The sequence below is a fragment of the Protopterus annectens genome, chromosome 1.part1 (assembly GCF_019279795.1).
Source record: "Protopterus annectens isolate FY-2018-M chromosome 1.part1, PAN1.0, whole genome shotgun sequence".
Taxonomy (NCBI): domain Eukaryota; kingdom Metazoa; phylum Chordata; order Ceratodontiformes; family Protopteridae; genus Protopterus; species Protopterus annectens.
In genome coordinates, this window is record NC_056726.1 from 1,025,534,006 (window position 1) to 1,025,552,423 (window position 18,418).

At 38.1% G+C, this 18,418-nt stretch overlaps 1 protein-coding gene across 1 annotated transcript in view; it reads left to right on the top strand.

Moving 5' to 3' along the window:
• LOC122808787 overlaps positions 1-18,418 on the top strand; it is a 735,783-nt gene that overhangs the window by 484,406 nt on the left and 232,959 nt on the right. The window lies entirely within an intron of this gene.

Below are 18,418 nucleotides of genomic sequence, written 5' to 3' on the forward strand. Positions count from 1 at the left end.
TTTCCATAGCAACACATTCCACCACACCACTACCACTTCCCCTCTGTTACAACACCTAATCCACAGAGTTCTAGATATCAGCCTTAGACACACCACACTCACTCTAAAGCTAGACAAGATTAACTTCACACAACAACCCCAACTACTTAAAGCAGTATTCTACTCTATTCGTTAACAATCTCCACTCTTATCTTTCTTTCCTTCCTCTCCTCTTACCGCACCCAACTTCAAATTAGTGCCCCACCCAAATGGAAAACTGAAGCTATATCCAACACCTTAAAACTAAAATGCTTCCCTATATCACCCTGTGACCTTAACTCCTCTCAACCTTTCTCTTACTAACACAATAAACTAAAAGTCAAAACCAACCCTTACTCTTTTGTAAGACAAACTAAAATAATATACAAACTATCTAAATTCTATCTTTACCTACTCCGAAAACTCACTGGCTGCAGTGGCATACACCCCAATCCAGAAGCCTTTGTATCAATTACATCAATACAATTTTGCTAAATCCCCTTTACTACAGACCTACCTCATCTCTCTTCTTACTTAACATAAATGCAAGAAGTATAATTAACAAAATTCAAGACTTGCATGCCCTACTAGCTCTATATAAACCTGAAATAGCAGTACTAACTAAAACTTGATTGAAACCAGAACACCATAATAATGAGATTACACCTCCCAGCTATAATATTATATGGAGAGATAGACTAGAGAAAAAAGGAGGTGGTGTAGCAATATTATTCCAAAATAACCTCACCATAGAACAATTAGATTACAGCAGTGAAGAAGTCAAAGACATAGAACTTATCATTGCCAAACTAAAACTTAACTCCAACAAAAATATAATTATTGCAGGTGGCTATATATCCCACCAGGCAATAACATTACTGTAATGGAAAGCCTACTAAACTGGATCTGTAACTCCCTACCACAGGAAACCATACTATTAGGTGACTTTAATATTGACTGGCTTAACTGCTCTAGCCAAAATCCATTTACCCACATAGAACTCCATGGATTTACCCAAATTATATCTACCCCAAATAGAACTAACAAAACATCCAAACGCGAATCCATCCTAGACTGGATACTGTTATCTGACCCCACTGTAGCACAGCAATCTGGATGTCTTCCCAAATAGACCCCAATACTTCAGCCAACCCATCCTCAGAGTGGTTCATAATAAAAGGACCTTTATAACTACTGACTTCATTAATGCACTAAAAAGCTACAACTGGACTCCCCTAAAACAACTATCTCTAGATGAAGCCGTACAGTACTTTAACTCTACCTTCCTGAAAATCCTAAACTATCATGTTCCCACCCGTACCATAAGAATAAAAACAAATTATGCCCCATGGCTAACTAAAGATACTAAAACTGCAATGAAAGAAAGGGACAAAGCTTGGACCCAATTTCATAAAAAAAAAACTACCAATCTGAGACAAATCTATCTACAAGTCTGCAACAAGGCCAAAAACAAGTTACACTTGATACAATTAACTACTATAAAACCATGCAAGAAAATCATGCCCAAAACCCCCAAAAGATTCTGGGCCACAATAAACAGCAATGCACCCAGGTATGTTCTCCACTCCAACCCCAGTGCTACCAAACAACCATAGCAACATTCCCACTCACTTTAACACATTATTTACTGAAACAATTCAAACCCTTGAAAAACACAAAATAGTACTAGTAGCCCCACAGTAATAGGTTCCCCTACACCCCCAAATACAAGGAAAAATAATAATACCTCCAGCTTTTCCCTACACCCAGTACCCACTAAAGTAATTTCTAAACTGCAAAAAAAACTCAGACCAAACACATTAGCAGCTGGTAACCTACCCGCATATTTCTTTCAAATAGCAGCAGAGGCAATAGCCTATCCAGTATCCAGTCTTATAAATAGATCACTAGCAGAATATAAGGTACCCACCTTATGGAAAACACCACATATTATCCCATTGCACAAAGGCGGTAACTCCTTAGAACTCACCAACTACCACCCTATTGCAATCCTATCATCTTTATTCAAAATATTGGAAAATGTTGTTCATTCTCAACTACTGCAGTACCTCCTAGAAAATGACTTACTCTCCAAAACTCAGCATGGCTTCAGGCCCTCCCATAGCACTATCATCATTTACTGATATAGTTAACCACCATAGAAACAAGGGACTATTTGTATCTTCCATATTCTTAGACTTGTCAAAAGCCGTTAACATGGTAAACCACAGTTTTTTTCTTGAAACTCTGTCTGACCTAAAATTTAGCTCTTCCTCTATATCATGGTTCACTAGCTACTTATAAGACCATCAACAAGCAATTCTTTGGCAAGACCAGCTGTCCCACCCAGTGGCGTCTGGTGACTTCAAATCAAAGGGGAGCTGCAGGAGACAGGGTGCGGCCAACTAGAAAGGGGAGGAGCTATGCTCAAAACCACAAAAACTAACTTTAATTAAATACTCTGCCCTGGGTGCCAAACCATCATTATGAGAGTCCAATCAAGACAAAATGAAGTGTAGAAGAAAAAAAAATATTTCAGTGCATTGGCTGCATGACAGCTTACTTAATATCTAGATGGAAACAAAAAGGTTGTGAGGCATGAAAACATAAATTACTTTTTAAATACATTATTGGAATGCCAGTCAAAATCAAGTATAAGAAAAACAAGCAGCACTCAACTCAAACCACTTCTCCTTGCACTGCAGTTCTAATTATAATTTATATTCAGCTGTATTAAAGTACCAAGTAACATGCTGAAAGTAGCAATCTTTGTGATGCCCCCACTTGTAAAAATGTTTCTTATCCAAAAAAGACCTGCTGCCTGACAACTATCTACTTGTTTCATGGGGAAAACATGATCAAAGTAAAAACTGAAAAGCAAACAAGAAACAAGCTCAAGATACATTGCTTAAAGGATTACTGTACAGGTTACAAACCACACATGATAGATTGGCATTCTGTTTAGTTTATGGGTAAAGCCTGTAGAGGTGACTGGAAGTCTCCAACAAGTGTAATGAGTTTCTTAAAATAACATAATCCTGTCCTTTATTACAAATACTATCATATGCATTTCAATACCCAAGGCTTATACATTATCTAGTTATGTAAGTATTCTCTGCATGGCAACAACAGAAAGGCTTTCAGTGTTGGCAATTCTTTAACACTATTCTTATTAATGCTTACTTGCATCTTACAATCTCAGATAAGCTTACCTGATGGTCATTAAAGCATTGCTACTTACACAGAGCAACATGCACTTTCTCAGTAATAAGCATAAATCAACAGTACAAAAATATGACAGAAACCAGACCATTCTGCAAAATCAAGGACAGATGAAAAGCCACTGTAGTACTTGTGTCTACCTTGGATGGGGGGATACTCTGCACATTTACACTGCATAACTACTCCTTGCCTTGCTTAGACACATCCAGAGTCACTACATGGGGGAGTGGGGTGCAGCAAGTATGTCACAATTTGAAATGTCTCTGGCTGACTGTGATGGCCCTAACACATTTGTCATACCTCTCAACCTCAGAGCAAGAAATCTGAACAAAGCCATGCAGAGAAGTGGGACAAAGGCCCAAAAAATAAGGACAATTTTTAAATATTGCTCTTATAAACCTAAAAAGATATTAGAATAGTAGGTCTTGCATTAGTATGAATTTTCTGAAGGGTATGAAATCTGAAACTCATGTCTGTCATTATTTTCTAACTTCAGTCTTTAATGATTTGCCACTAATATGCCAAAAAAACACAATTTTATGAAAAATGGACCAAAAATGTGATGTAAAATATACAATAGCCACACAATACAGCTGGGAACCTGTCAAAGAAGGGACACATTTTTAATATTAGTACTGCTAACTTGAGCAGCTGACAAAATAAAAGAATCTACATGCATTTCTGAAATAAAAATAATCTATAACTCTGATTATTACAGTTATTTCTTAATTGTAAACCCTCCATGTTTTCTTCCAAAATTGTTATTTTGTGGAGGGATTATTAGGGGAAGAGCAAAATGTTGAGCCAAACTCGGGGACAGTTGAGAGGTTTGGCTATGCCTAATTCTATAAAGCAATAAGCAATTTATTTGCATGTACCTCTCAACCTGTTAATGCAATAAATCTGGCCAAGGCCAAATATATTGGGGGAACATATAAACAGTACTAAAAATTGCTATTGTATAAACTGAGACAGCTGATAGAATAACAGGTATTACTTTGGCATGCATTTTTCTGAAGGTTATGAAATCTGAAACGCAGTGCCTGTCATTATTTAGTGACTAAATTCCTAAATGATTTGCCAGAAAGCCACAAATTTTATGAGGAACAAACCAAAAATAAGAAGGAAAAATGTATTCATTCTGTGAAAGTCTGGACAGTTGGGAGTTATAGTTCAGCCGGGGCTGTCTCTGAGTTTGCCACCCCCCCCCTCACAAAATCATGGTCGAATGGAGACTTCCCCCCTGCAGCCATTCCAATGAACCATTACTTGGCTATTTCACCCCATTTACCATAAACACTATATGTGCGTACTGCTTTACTTCTATAATGATTTGGACTTCATTTGAAAGTTTTATTTTGCATTTTACAGTACAGACACTAAGACATCTGCTAAACAAAGTAATGCAGTCTCACAATGAAAACAGACTTAGCATTAAAACTTCTCTGCCCTTGAAACTCACATTCATTGAAACAGCATTGAAACCCACATTCAAAGAAAAAAAATGTTGCTAGTGGCAGATAAAGATTAACTTTGGGCTGTTTTCAAATAATAGGCCCCTTGCACATGAAACATACATGTGCTCTTTGATACACCTTCCTGATCATACTAAATTATATTCCTTGTACAATACAGTACAGTTGTTAGAGGGCATTTTAAATGTATTGTTTTGAACATTTTCCAGTAAACAATGAAACAAAATGCATGCACCAATAATGACAAAACTGCCCAATTCAGAACATTTTTCCAGTAAACAATGAAACAAAATGTATGCATAAATAATAACAAAACTGCCCAGTTCAGAACATTTCCATCATAAAAGTCTACTCAAACTTCTACAGTCCACCATTATCAGTAAACATGCACAATCTCTGAAGTAGTAAAAGTCATCTAAATAATTCTACATTAAAGAAATCTGTAACTAATGAAGAGGTTGCTGTTAGCAAACACCTTTATATTTCATGGTTTCATCAAAAAATAAAGTGTCTGTTGCCCCTGAGGAATAAATTGCCTATATTACATAAAAAAAAATGATAAGCTAGTAATATTGCAATATGAAATGGCAAGCCGCAGTGGTACAGTGGTAGTGTTGTTGCCTCACAGCAAAAGGTTCTCCTATTTGATTCTCACCTGGAGTGCCTTCTGTGTGGAGTCTGCATGTCCTCCCCGTGGTCGAGGGCCTGCGAAAGACATGTGTGAATGGGTGTGCCTTCGCTGAAGGTTGGGCGTCAGGCTGGCAACTCGGCACCATAAAAATCTACTGCAAATCATTAGTGGACCAGAGTTCTGCTGTGGTGACCCCTAACTGCGAAAAGCCAAAAAGACAAACAACAACATTGCAATAGGAAATGGATGGCAAACTGATAACAGGTTCATTGTTAGTATTTTCGCCAAAGAGGACATTCTCAGTACGGCAGCATCCACCCCTTGTGGGAGTAAAACCCATAGCCTTCTGCATCAAAAGCAAATATACAACCTGTTGTGCTATTAACAATGCAAGCAGACTCAGCATAAGCAGCACTAAACTTCTCTTCCCCTGCAGCTCTCAGCTCCTTGTAAAATCTGCTCAATACTGAACTGCATCTCAACTTCGCAGCACAAGAAATCTGGAAAAAGCCAACATTTATTTAGGGGGGGTAAAAGCCCAAAAACCAGGGACACATCAAACATTGCTTATTTAATCTTGGAAAGTTGCTAGAATAAAATTCTATGTTACCACCATACATTTTACTGCCAAGGTCCCTGTGCAAAACAGTCAGAGCAACATACCACTACATCAAACAGTTGCTTTGTGAAAGAGAGGAAGACTGGAACTTAAATGGCTGTCATTTTGTGAATTCATTTCTTACCATAGCTGTCAACCTCTTAGCACAAAACACCTGGATAAACCCAGTAATGAGGGAATACAGCCCTCAAACATATTCAGTAAATTCAGTTCTTGCCATAGCTGTCAACCTTAGCACAAAAAACCCAGACAAAGCCAATAATGGGGGAATACAGTCCCAAAAATGGGGACAAATTTCAAATATTCATCTTATAAGCTAGAATAAAAGGTTTTGTGTTACTATGTATTTTTGAAGAATATGAAGTCTGAAATTCAAATGGCTGTCAATTTTACTTATTTAACATTTGTTAACCAGGAAAGTCTAATGGAACAAAAACAATTTTCAGCAGAGGCCCAGGGAGAAATACTGCAGACACATGTCTTTGTAAAATGGCAGGACACCAGAGCAAACCCACACAAACACAGGGAGGAGATGCAGACTACACACAGAAGGCACCACAGCAAGAATCAAACCAGAGAACCTGTAGCTGTGAGGCAACAATGCTACCAGTGCACCATAAAATATTTAAGTAATTAAACATTCAGAAACCTGAAGTCTGAAATTCAAATGCCTGTCAATTTTATTTAACATTTGTTAACCAGGACAGTCTGACTTGGGCCAAAAAAACTATTTTCAGCAGAGGCCCAAGGAGAAATAATGCAGACACATGTCTTTGTAACATGGGAGGACACAAAAGCAAATCCACACAAACACAGGGAGAAGATGCAGACCCCACACAGATTGCTGGGCATCTTGGGGCTGAGATGCCTTTCCCCCTATCTAGACTGCTGAGAAAGCAGTCTGAGAGTGTTCCCGTGTATCTAGAGCATGCATCTGCAGAGTACTTCCAGGAATTATGGTGTTTGTTTCTTAGTTTTATTTTTATTTGTTTTCTAGGTGGGAGGGCTGCAGTCCTGCAGTCCTATAGCACGGGCCACCCCTGGTCCCACCTACTATCGGTATCCATAGGAGTCCCTCAAGGGATTTGTTTTGCTATGATTAAGAAGCTCAAACAAAACATTATTTATATCTTTGATCGTCCGATTCACTCTCTATTGATCAATAACTATATAGGTTTTGTAATCATGGAGCATAGCCATCATCTTGTTATTATAGAAGGACCTAACCAATACAACTGTAGCTCCCCCTTTATCAGCAGGACATATAATCAATTCCTTATTTGTGGTGTAGGTTTGTGGATGTGTGTGTTTTTTTTTTTTTTTATGTGGGTGTTGTGGTGCATGTGTGGTCTGGTGTGTGTGCTGTGTGTTCGGTATTTCAAATTTCACGGTTTTGAGCTTTTGGTGTTATGTGGATTCGACTCTATGGTCTCGAGATACTGAAATTTGAGATTTCAGTATTTCGAGATGATGAAGAGAATCCATATATATGACTGGAGGACCAAATATGTATCTTTTTGCTGCCTATATTCTGGACACTTCTGGACACATCATAAGTATATTTATCTACATTTTATTAACCAGTGAAATTTGAGTGGGCATAAATCATTTTCATTTGAGACATTTATTTTATCTTATTTTGTTTTACATTTGCTAACCTTGACAGGGACAACACCTATTTTCAGTGGAGGCGCATGGAGAAAAACTCCACATATAGAGATTATACAAAACATATACAAGAAAGTATACAAAAAAAATATACAAAAAATACAGTACACCATAAATTACATTCTATACTGTTATAGCTGACATTTGACATTGGGAGACAAGCTGCACAACAGTAAATTATAAGTGAGCCCACACATGTTCTTACTGTGCTAAAGCATGTCAGAAGTGGTGTTCAGCTTTATAAATGACACTCCTAACAAGCTGAAGCAACACAGACATAATCTGCAACCCTCCCACTGAATCTGTCTACACCAATGCTGATGTTTAGTAACACCCTACTGCATGATAAAAACTCAGTCTTTAGCAAAGTGCAGGCTTACTCTAATAACTCAATATTTCTGCTAAGTTGCTACAATAGTGTGACAACTAAGCAGTGTAACAACTCAGTGTTTATAAAGTGCTACAAAGTGTAAAAATATAGTTTTCAGTAAGGCTTTCAAGTAGTGTACTAACTCAGTGTTAAGTAAGGTGCCTCAAAGTGTAATAACTTAATGCTTAGTAAAGTGCTACAGTAGTGTAATTACACCAGGTTAAGTAGTGTGCTAGCATACAGCAATAACTCTGTGTTCATTCACTAAAGTGTTACTATACTATAATAGTTCAATGTTTATTATGGTTCCCAGTAGTGTAGCAAATCAGTGTTAGGTACTACAGTAGTGTTATTTCTCTATGGTAGTAAGGTGGTGTAATGACTCAGTGTTTAATAAGGTGCTAGAATAGTGTAATAGGACAGTGCAGTGGTGCAGTGTTAGCGTTGTCACCTCACAGCAAGAGGTTCTCCAGTTTGATTCTCGGCATGTCCTCCCTGTGTTTGTGTGGGCTATCTCCAGGTGCTCTGGTTTTCTCCCATGGTACAAAGACATGGATCTGAAGTGTTTCTCTACTTAAAAGTGGCTTTATTCAAAGTCTGACTTTCCCAGTAAACAAATGTTAAGCAAATAAATAATTCAATGTGTAGTAAGGTAATACAGGAGAGTAATAACTCATTGATTAGTAAGATGTTACAGAAGTGTAATACCTCACTATTTAGTGAACAGCTGCAATGGCAAAATAACTCAGTGATTAGTATGGTTCATAGGTTCAAAGGTTCATAGGTTGGTACTAGGTTATCGGCCCTATGGCCTATACAAGCCTAGCCATAACAATTTCCTGGCTATTTCTTCCCACACTATTTACTTCCCTGGACCCCTGTCTAGTAGGGCAACTGACGTGATCCCTGGGGTGAATTACCTTTCTCCCATCCAATCGTCAAGGTTCCTTTTGAAGAGAGCCAAGGAGGTGCTCTGCTTGACATGTATAGGCAGTCTATTCCAGAGTCTGGGGAGTCTCTGGGTCAGGAACCTATCCCTCCAGCATGTTTTCTTTATTGTGATGACAAGGTTTAGATCCCTGGAGCATGTGGCTCTGAGGGATGGGGATTTCTTTAAGCGTAGCATGTCCAACAGCTCTGGGTTTGACATGGCCTTGTATGTTAAGCAAAGATCGCCTCTGAGCAGACTATATGCAACATATTATAGCTGGAGTTTTTTAAGGCGTTCAGCATAGGGCATCTGCTTTAGGCTTGTGATTCTTTTAGTGAGGTATTTCTGTGGCCTTTCCAGTTGTTGCAGATGTCTTGAGAGGTACATACCAAATGGGGCATTATATTATATAATGGATCTAATGACGGATGAGTACAGTGGGACAATGACCTCTTTTCTGGATGAAAAGCCCTTAGTGATGAGGTGTGCCACATAGAAGGATTTCCTGACTCTTGTGATAATGTGGTTATCGAAAGTGAGACCACTGTCCACCTGTGTCCCTAAGTCTCTCATCACACTTTCAATATTTAGTGTACTGCCACCTATGTGGTAATTCATGGGTACATGTTTATTTTCCAAAGGGGATAACTATACATTTCTTGGCATTAAGCTTGAGCCCATGGCTCTGGCACCAGGCATCTGTTTTTGTAAGGCCCTTTTGTAGAATATCCACATCATTTGGGGATTCAATAATGGCTCCCAGTTTTCAGTCATCTGCGAACTTTGTTAGCCAGAGTCCCTTAGTGTTGGCCTGTTCTTCAGAGAAGTAGATGCCAAACAAGAGTGGTCCCAGGACTGAACCCTGAGGTAGTCCACTTGTCACTTGTCTGGAGCTGGATATTGAGTCGGCTACTTTTACAGTCTGGGTTCTGTCAGTAAGCCAGTTGGCAACCCATCTAGTGATGTAGGGATTTATGCCCAGCTTAGTAAGTTTATCTATGATTCCAGAGTGGAGGATAGTGTCAAAGGCCTTGGCAAGGTCCAGATAGGCTGTGTGGACAGCCTTACCCTCGTCCACAGCTCTGGAGACTGATTCAAAGAAATCAATCAGGTTCAAGAGACAAGATTGGCCCTTCACAAACCCAAACTGGGTGGGGTCCAGTTTTTGAAGGTTGCCAATGTCTTTGTTTATAAGTTCCATGCCCTTGCAGATCAGGCTCATCAGACTGATGGGACTGTAGTTCCCGGGATCCATGGTGGATCCCTCCTTGTGGAGTGGGATAACTGTAGCTGTGCGCCACTCAGTGGGCACGAAGCCTGAGGTGAGGCTATGATTAAACATGACACTTAGGTGAGGTACCAGTTCATTTTGTAGTTCATGTAGTACACAGCCTGGGATGTCATCTGGTCCCATGGATGCTGTATTCTTAGCTTTGGAGAGTGCGGTTTCTACCTGTGGGACATGATTACTGGAATTTGGCAATCTTTTGGTATTGAGATGGGCCCTATAGGGGGTGAGAGGGGGGGGTGAAGATGGCACTAAATCAATCTACCAGGATATTGGCAATATCCTTGGGATCAGTATATTTAATGCCTTTCTGTTGAAGCTCAGAGCAGATCTGAGCATTGCCATTTAGATTCTTGACATAACTATAGAATGCCTTGTAGTTGTCTTTGGAATCTTTGGCAATTTTATTTTCGTAACTAGCTTTTGGGTATTTTATGAGGGATCTCAGCTTCTTACTGAGGCTGGTGAGGGAGTTTTTTGCATCCTGGGATTTTCCTCTTTTCTGCAATAGTTTCTTCCTTGTGTTGTATAGTTTGTTTATAGCAGCGGACCACCAGACTGGCTTCCTTTTTTAGGAGGAGAGCATCTTGGTTCTATTTGGGATGGCACGATTAATACACGAGTGGATGTGCTCATACAGTGCCTTAGTGTAGGATTCTGCAATCGAACTTTCAGATCCTGTATGCATGGGTGTCATGATGTTTGTTGCTTCTGACTTCAGTAGCATGAAGTTGGCTTTGAAGAAGTTTTTTTAAGGAAGTTTCCTTACTGGGGGGGTGGGGGTGGGATGTGGATGTCAAGGGTGATTTGCTTATGGTTAGACCTGACCAATGAGGGGGTGACCACACTGATTTGGAGCATCTCCCTCCCATGTTGGTAATGACCAGGTCTAGGGTATTGGAGCCCCTGGTGGGACAATGGATTAGTTGATCCAGGGCGTTGGAATTTATGAATTCCAAGAACCATTGGGAAAAGAAGTTGGTACCCGAGTAGTTTTCCCAGTTAATGGCAGGGTAGTTGAAATCACCCAGTTTTAGGGTGTTTGGTTGTGTCTTAATGTTTTCCAGTATGTTTAGAAAGGTGTAGTGAGAATCTTGGGGCATGGTGGGGGATCTGTAACAAGCTACAATTTGGATTGCAGTCGTATCTAGTGTTGCACCTTGAGAATTTCAAATGCATTGTGTTGGGCAACTAGCCTGGAGGTGTGAATATCCTTGGTGAATATGGACACTCTTCCACCTTTAGTGTTTCGGTCTTGGTTTTGTGGCCAAAAAGAGTGATAAGAGTTGTAACCGGGTATTGCAAAGGTGCTCTCTGGAGCCTTGGACCAGGTCTCAGTTACTGCACAGATATCGATGTTCTCCATATTTAGGAGTACTTCGAGAGAGTGCATTTTGAGCTTTAGACTTCTAGCATTGAGTAGCATTACCTTTAGATTTTGCATGCTTGTATCTGTTATGGTGGTGCTTTTGTCCTTTGAACCTTGCCTAAAAAAAGTCACTATAGGGGTGGCAAGAGCTTTAGCCAGTAACCTGAATCCCAGGGGTGACAGGTGCAGACCATCTCTGGCAAAGCATCATGGTTACTGGTTACTGAATCTAATTGTCAGTGAGGCTTCTCTACATAGTACAGAGTTACTTTCCTTGCCCGACAGGTTCCCACCACACACACACACAGAGTGAGGATCAGAATGATAATTACTGCTTTCCATAGGAAATTACAGTTGGATCAATTTGTAAGTTTGCACCCACAATATGCCTTCAATTTCAAGGGTATGTTTTGTGGGTGTGGGTGGCCTGTCTTCTACATGGGGGTACAGGTGGGCTAATGTTACAGCAGCTTCTCAATATATATATATATATATATATATATATATATATATATATATATATATATATACATATATACATATATATATATATATATATATATATATATATATATATATTTATATATATATACATATATATATATATATATATATATGTGTTGACTCCACACAAGATGTTTGTGTTGAAATGTTGAGAGAGATTTCTGGGGTAATCTTGAATTTTCTACTAATGACATCCTTGTAATTTGTAGATGATTAGAAATTACACCAGAGGATGACTATTTTGTTCATTACTTTCAGCAGAATAGTGGCATGCAATAGAAGTTCCTATGGCACCCAGTTTTACAAAACTTGTTATAGCTACCTTGGAAAAGATTAGCTCTATAATTCTTGACATAAAATATGTTAAATTATACATTTATTTTATTGAGTTCTTTTTTATTGAAGGGTAAAGTGTAAATTGAAACAGCGTTCTAAGATTTTTTTTAAACAAGATTTTTCTTTAGATTTTAGATGAGATTCAATCATCAGAATATCAGTTCTCATCAATTCTTCTTTAGATTTTCTCAAATTAAAGCCTACATTTGTACAGAAAAACACTGACAAAACAGTTTAGAAGATGTGGTTTCTTTATTATTTATTTGCTTATGTATTTGACAATTGTTGACCGAGATAGGTTGAGTTTGTGCCCTTTTTCAGTTGAAGCCCAGGGAGAAAAGCTCCACAGCACAAATTATGCAAGTAAAAAAAAAACTTCACAGTACAAATTATGGAAGTAAAAAAAACTCCACAGTACAAATTATGGAAGTAAAAAAAACTTCACAGTACAAATTATGCAAGTAAAAAATTAACAGGATTAAAGTAAAATATAAGAAACACAATAAAGCGTTTATACAAAAAAGGTTAAACAGATGTCCAATTACAGTACAAATACGGGATCTCATCAAATAAGGCATTTCAAATAAGTAGTAAGTATTGCGGAGGTTGGTAAGAACAAAGTGGCAAAAATGCAAATTAATTGCTACTGGTTCTAAAGATTATTTATTTTTCATAAACAGGCAACAATAGAAAAAAGTATTTTCTGCAAAGGGGCATTAAGTTATATTATGTGACTGCAAGGCATTTAAATAATAAAACATAGGAACTTTGGCTACAGTCTCCTGACATGAATTATGAAGTGCTTGTAAACACGGAAACATGGAATTATAATAGAGCGAATTGATCAGGATATAAACTATACGACTGTTTAAAGGAAACCAGAAGAGGGGGTGGGTTGGCAATATATGTAAGTAGCAAAGTAGTTTCTAGATTGTTGATAGAGGATCAACAGTTTGAGATACTTTGAGTTTACAAGGACTTATAGAAACAGCATTTGAGGTTGCTAATTTGTTATAAACATCCTAATTTATAGTCTATTGACTAGCTGTTGTTTCCCAGAAGAATTAGATAAAAATATGAATTATGACAATCTAATTATATTGGGAGATTTCAATTTTGCTAATATAAAATATAAAGATGTATTCGTATTCAACAATGTTTGAGGAAGAATTTTTATGATTTGATTTCATTTAAATATTTAGTGCAACTTACCTGATTTTTATGCTACACAAATTTCAGTTCTTGAATTATTAATTAGAAACATACCAACAATTTTAATGAATATAAAACTATAACTTCATTAGAAAGATCAGATCATATCACTTTTGAATTTTTAATTTGGTTAGGAATTATGTATATTGACAGCATTACTAACTTTATTTTTTGATACAAAACTTTTTAGAACTGGAATAAATAGAATTCTTTGGATTTCACTTTGAACAATTTATCTGAGACATCTTAGATCACAAATGCTTTTGATAATATTTATTGTCAGCATGTTTATAGTTGTGGGATTTCTATGAAAAAGAGAAATAGGAGATATTTCCCACTCTAGTATGTTGAAAAAGAAAATGAAAACTTTTAATTTTGGATGAAGTGTGACACCCTGAGTGCAACATGAACATACAGTCTAATTAGTAAAAGGTTAGAATGACCACTTAGGCTGGCTAATATAAATTATGAAAGTAATTTGATGCCTTGAGATCTAACAAGAATTTTTTTTTTTACCTACATTAATCGGGTTAAAGGAACAATTAATAATAATGGGCTTGTTGCTTTAAAAGATATTGTGATAAATGTTAAGATTAAGTTAGCAGATGTGTTTAAATTGCACTTTATCTATTTTATGTATGGAGCCACAGACAGTGATGCTGATCCTGTTATAGCAGATGCCCAGCAATGCCCACTTTTTTAGTGATGACTTAGTGCTGAAATCATTGTCCAAAATAAAGGATTCATGTCCAGATGATATTCATAGATGTTTTTGCTTTTTGTTTAATGAGAATATTTCAAATACTGTTGCAACATTTTTTTATAAATGATTGTCTTCTGCTTTAGTTTCCCAGTTCAGAAGGTGACTAATTAAATACCCAGTAGTTTGACTCCATTAATTGGCAAAAGCTTTGAGAAATGTCTCTAGTCAGTTATATATAATCACTATAAGCAACAGGCCTCAGGTCTTTTGCTTCTAATGTGTGTCTTAGGTACTGTGACGGCTTGACATCATTGTTTGTGTTACGATGCAGTTGTATATAATGACTTAAGGAAACAATTATGGACATCTTGCAACATGGTTTTATAAAGAACAAATCTATACTTACAAACTCAGTTTTCATAGCCCTGCTAGCATTGGTTGGTATATAGGTATTAGTACAGTGGTGGCCTATTTACATCTACCAAAAGTCTGGCATTAATCACCACATGTTATTACTAATAATATGTATTAACTTTTAATAAAGTTGTATGTTATCCTTTGGATAAAGAATTGGTTACAGGAGGGAAAAAAAGAGTTAGAATTAATGCATATTATTCTGATTGCGCACAGTTTCAAATGGGAGTTTCTTACAGTTTCATGATAGAACCCATTTTATTTAATATCTTGATTACCAGGAAAATCCAACTGGGAAGGAGTCCATTTACAGCAGAGGCCTGGGAAGAAAAGCTCCAAATTATTACAAAACATTTTAATAACAATATTTTTACAGTATTTAAAGTTAAATAAATAAATAAAAAACATTACAGTTTAAATAATTATAACTAGATAGACATAATATGAATATATTGGTTAAGAATAGATGCAAGTTATGTGACAATGATTTAATAGTTAGAAAAATTGTAGCCAGTTTATAAAGAAATTAAAGGTAAATTAGTATAATACAAACAGGAATTTTAATATGAAGTGAGAGGAAAGGCAGGCTTATGGTATATTTAGTGAAAATATCAGGTAACAGAAAGTGATAGAATAATACAGTGTTCTTCCATTTATGACCTCAGCTATTGTCTGTTCAACAAAATGTTCTGACTACATTACATTTGGATCCTTTATAACTTGTACTGATGGCATTATTATTATTATTATTATTATTATTATTATTATTATTATTATTATTATTTAATGCAATAGTTATTTAAATGTTGTGATTGCTTGATTAAAAGAGCATGATCTTAATGCTGGTAGAGATAAAGGTTGTGTTTGGCATTTAAGTAAAATTTGGGTGTACCTGTTAGTCTAGATTTGAATGATCTAATTTTTAGATGTGATTGTAAAGATTTGGAAGTTACAGGTGCAGTGTACTGTGAATGACACACTATGAACTTTAAACATCTCGACAAACTGATTGAACCATAGTGATCTTAGGATCATAGGAGTTTACTAGGCTATCGACCCACAGGTTGTTTCAAGCCTAGCCATTTTATCCCAATGTAATACAATAGAAACTCTAGTTGACACCCAGGATTGAACTTAATAATGACTGCCCATGTCCAAGAGGGTTGTGGACAATATTCCTGGTAAGAATTTATGACGGCCCATCCCCTCACCAGTTGACAACCCACCTTGTGACACAGGGATCTATACCTGGTTTAGTGAGTTTATCTAGAATTCCAGAGTGGGGGATGGTGTTGAAAGTCTTGACGAGATCTAGATAGGCTGTGTGAACCTCCTTACCCTCATCTATGGCTTTGGTGACCACTTCAAAGAAGTCTTTCAGGTTTTGGAGACATGATCTGCCATTAACAAACCCAAACTGAGTGGGGTCCAGAGTTTGGAGATTACTAATGACATTGTATATACATTCCATGATGTTATGTTCCATAGCCTTGCAGACCAGGCTTGTCAGGGTCCCTTGTTCCCAGGGTCCGTGGTGGCTCCCCCTTTGTGGAGTAGGATAACTGTCGCTGTGCACCATTCAGTGGGCACAAAGCCTGAGGTGAGGCTATGACTGAACATGGTACTTAGGTGGGGTGTCAGTTCATGTAGAACGCAGCCTGGGATGTTGTCAGGTCCCATGGATGCTGAGTTCCTAGCTTTTTTTACCTGTGCAGCCATGATTACAGGAACTTTGCATTCTTTCGGTATAGAGATGGGCCCTTTAGGGGGTGAGGGGGGGGGTAAAGTTAGCACTGAACCTATCTGCCAGGATGTTGGCAATATCAGTTGGTTCTGTATTTTTAGTGCCATTGTTCTGTAACCCAGAGCAGATTGAGATTCTTGACATAGCTGTAGAATGCTTTGTGGTTGTCTTTAGAATCAGTGGCAATTTTGTTTTTGTAACTAGCTTTGGAGGATTTTATGAGGGATCTCAACTTCTTACTTAGGCTGAGCAGGGAGTTTCTCCAATCATGGAATTTTACTCTTTTTTGCAACAGTTTCTTTCTTCTGTTGTAGAGTTTGTTTAAGGCAGGGGGCCACCAGACGGGTTTCCTTTTTTTGGAGGATAGCATCTTGGTTCTGTTAGGGATTGCATGATCCATACACTCGTGTAAGTGCTTATAATGTGCATTTGTGTAGGATTCAGCAGTCATACCTCTATTGTCTGTCAGAATGGGTGTCATGAAGTTTGCCACTTCTATCTTAAGAAGCATGAAGTTGGCTTTGGAGAATTTTTTTTACAGTGGTTTCCCTAATAGGGGGTGGCAGCTGGATGTGGATGTCTAGGATGGTTAGCTTGTGGTCGGATCTGACCAACGAAGAATTGACCTTTGGTGTGGAACACCAGTTGCCCATGTTTGTAATGACCAAATCTAGGATATTGCTGCTCCTGGTTGGAGTGTGGATAAGTTAATCCAAGGCACTGGAATTTATGAATTCCAGAAAAATTGAGCAAAAGAGATGGTACATAAGTAGTTTTCCCAGTTAATGGTGGGGTAATTGAAATTTCCCATTATTAGGGTGTTAGGCTGTACTCTAATATTTTCCAGTGTATCAAGAAATGAGGAATGGGAATCCTGGGGCAAGATGGGGGATCTGTAACGAGCTACAATTTGGATTGCGGTCTTGCCCAGAGTTAGTTGCACTTGGATAATCTCAGATACATTATGCTGAGCAAATAGCCTGGAGGGGTGGCTATCCTTAATGAATATGGACATGTCTCCGCCTTTAGTGTATCCGTCCAGGTTAGGTGGCCGAAAGGTGTGGTATGAATTATAGCCTGGTAATGCAGGGGTGCTCTCTGTTGCCTTGAACCAGGTCTCTGTCACTGCACAGATGTTGATGTTCTCCATTTCAAGGAGTGCATGAGCAAGTGCATTTTGAAGTTTAGACTTTTAGCATTGAGTAGCATTACCTTCAGATTTTGCTTGCTTGTACCTGTTACAGTGGTGAATTTGTCATTTGAACCTTGCCTAAAAAAGGCACTATAGGGGTGGTAAGAACCTTAGCCAGTATCTGGAATCCCAAGGGTGACAGGTGCAGGCCATCTCTGGCCAAGCATTGTGGTCTGTCAGTCATGTCATTCCAGGCAGACAGATTCCCTTAGAATGACACCAGAAGCTTAGCCAATTGTTGAAGTCAGTCATTTTATCCTTATACTGTGGTATCATTCTGTGTGATGATAGGATGCTACTCAGGGCTAGGTTCATCCCTGCCTGGACTACAAGATTGGACAGCTCCTCCATGTCTCTTTTCATGTATCCAGGGAGGTAAATCTCAGGTCATTCACACCAACCTGGACAGTGACAGAGTCATATTTGTACTTGTTGTGGAGTGACCTGAGTGCATGTGTTTTGTGGTGGATCCTGGCCCTGACAGGCAGCTGACAGTAACTTTCTACTTGTTAGCCTGGTGAGTGGAAGATCAGTGTTCTTGACTATAGAGTCACCTATGACTAGAGTGTTGGGTATGTTGTTATGCCTTATGGGTTGTGGTTGCATGGCACACTGAGTCTGTGGGCTTTGTGTCATTTGAGTTGTGTTGGGGGGGTGGATGTTGCTTGCGTTTCTGCTTTGGAGGTCCCTGTTTCTTGGGCAGATTTTTATTGAGAGCCTCC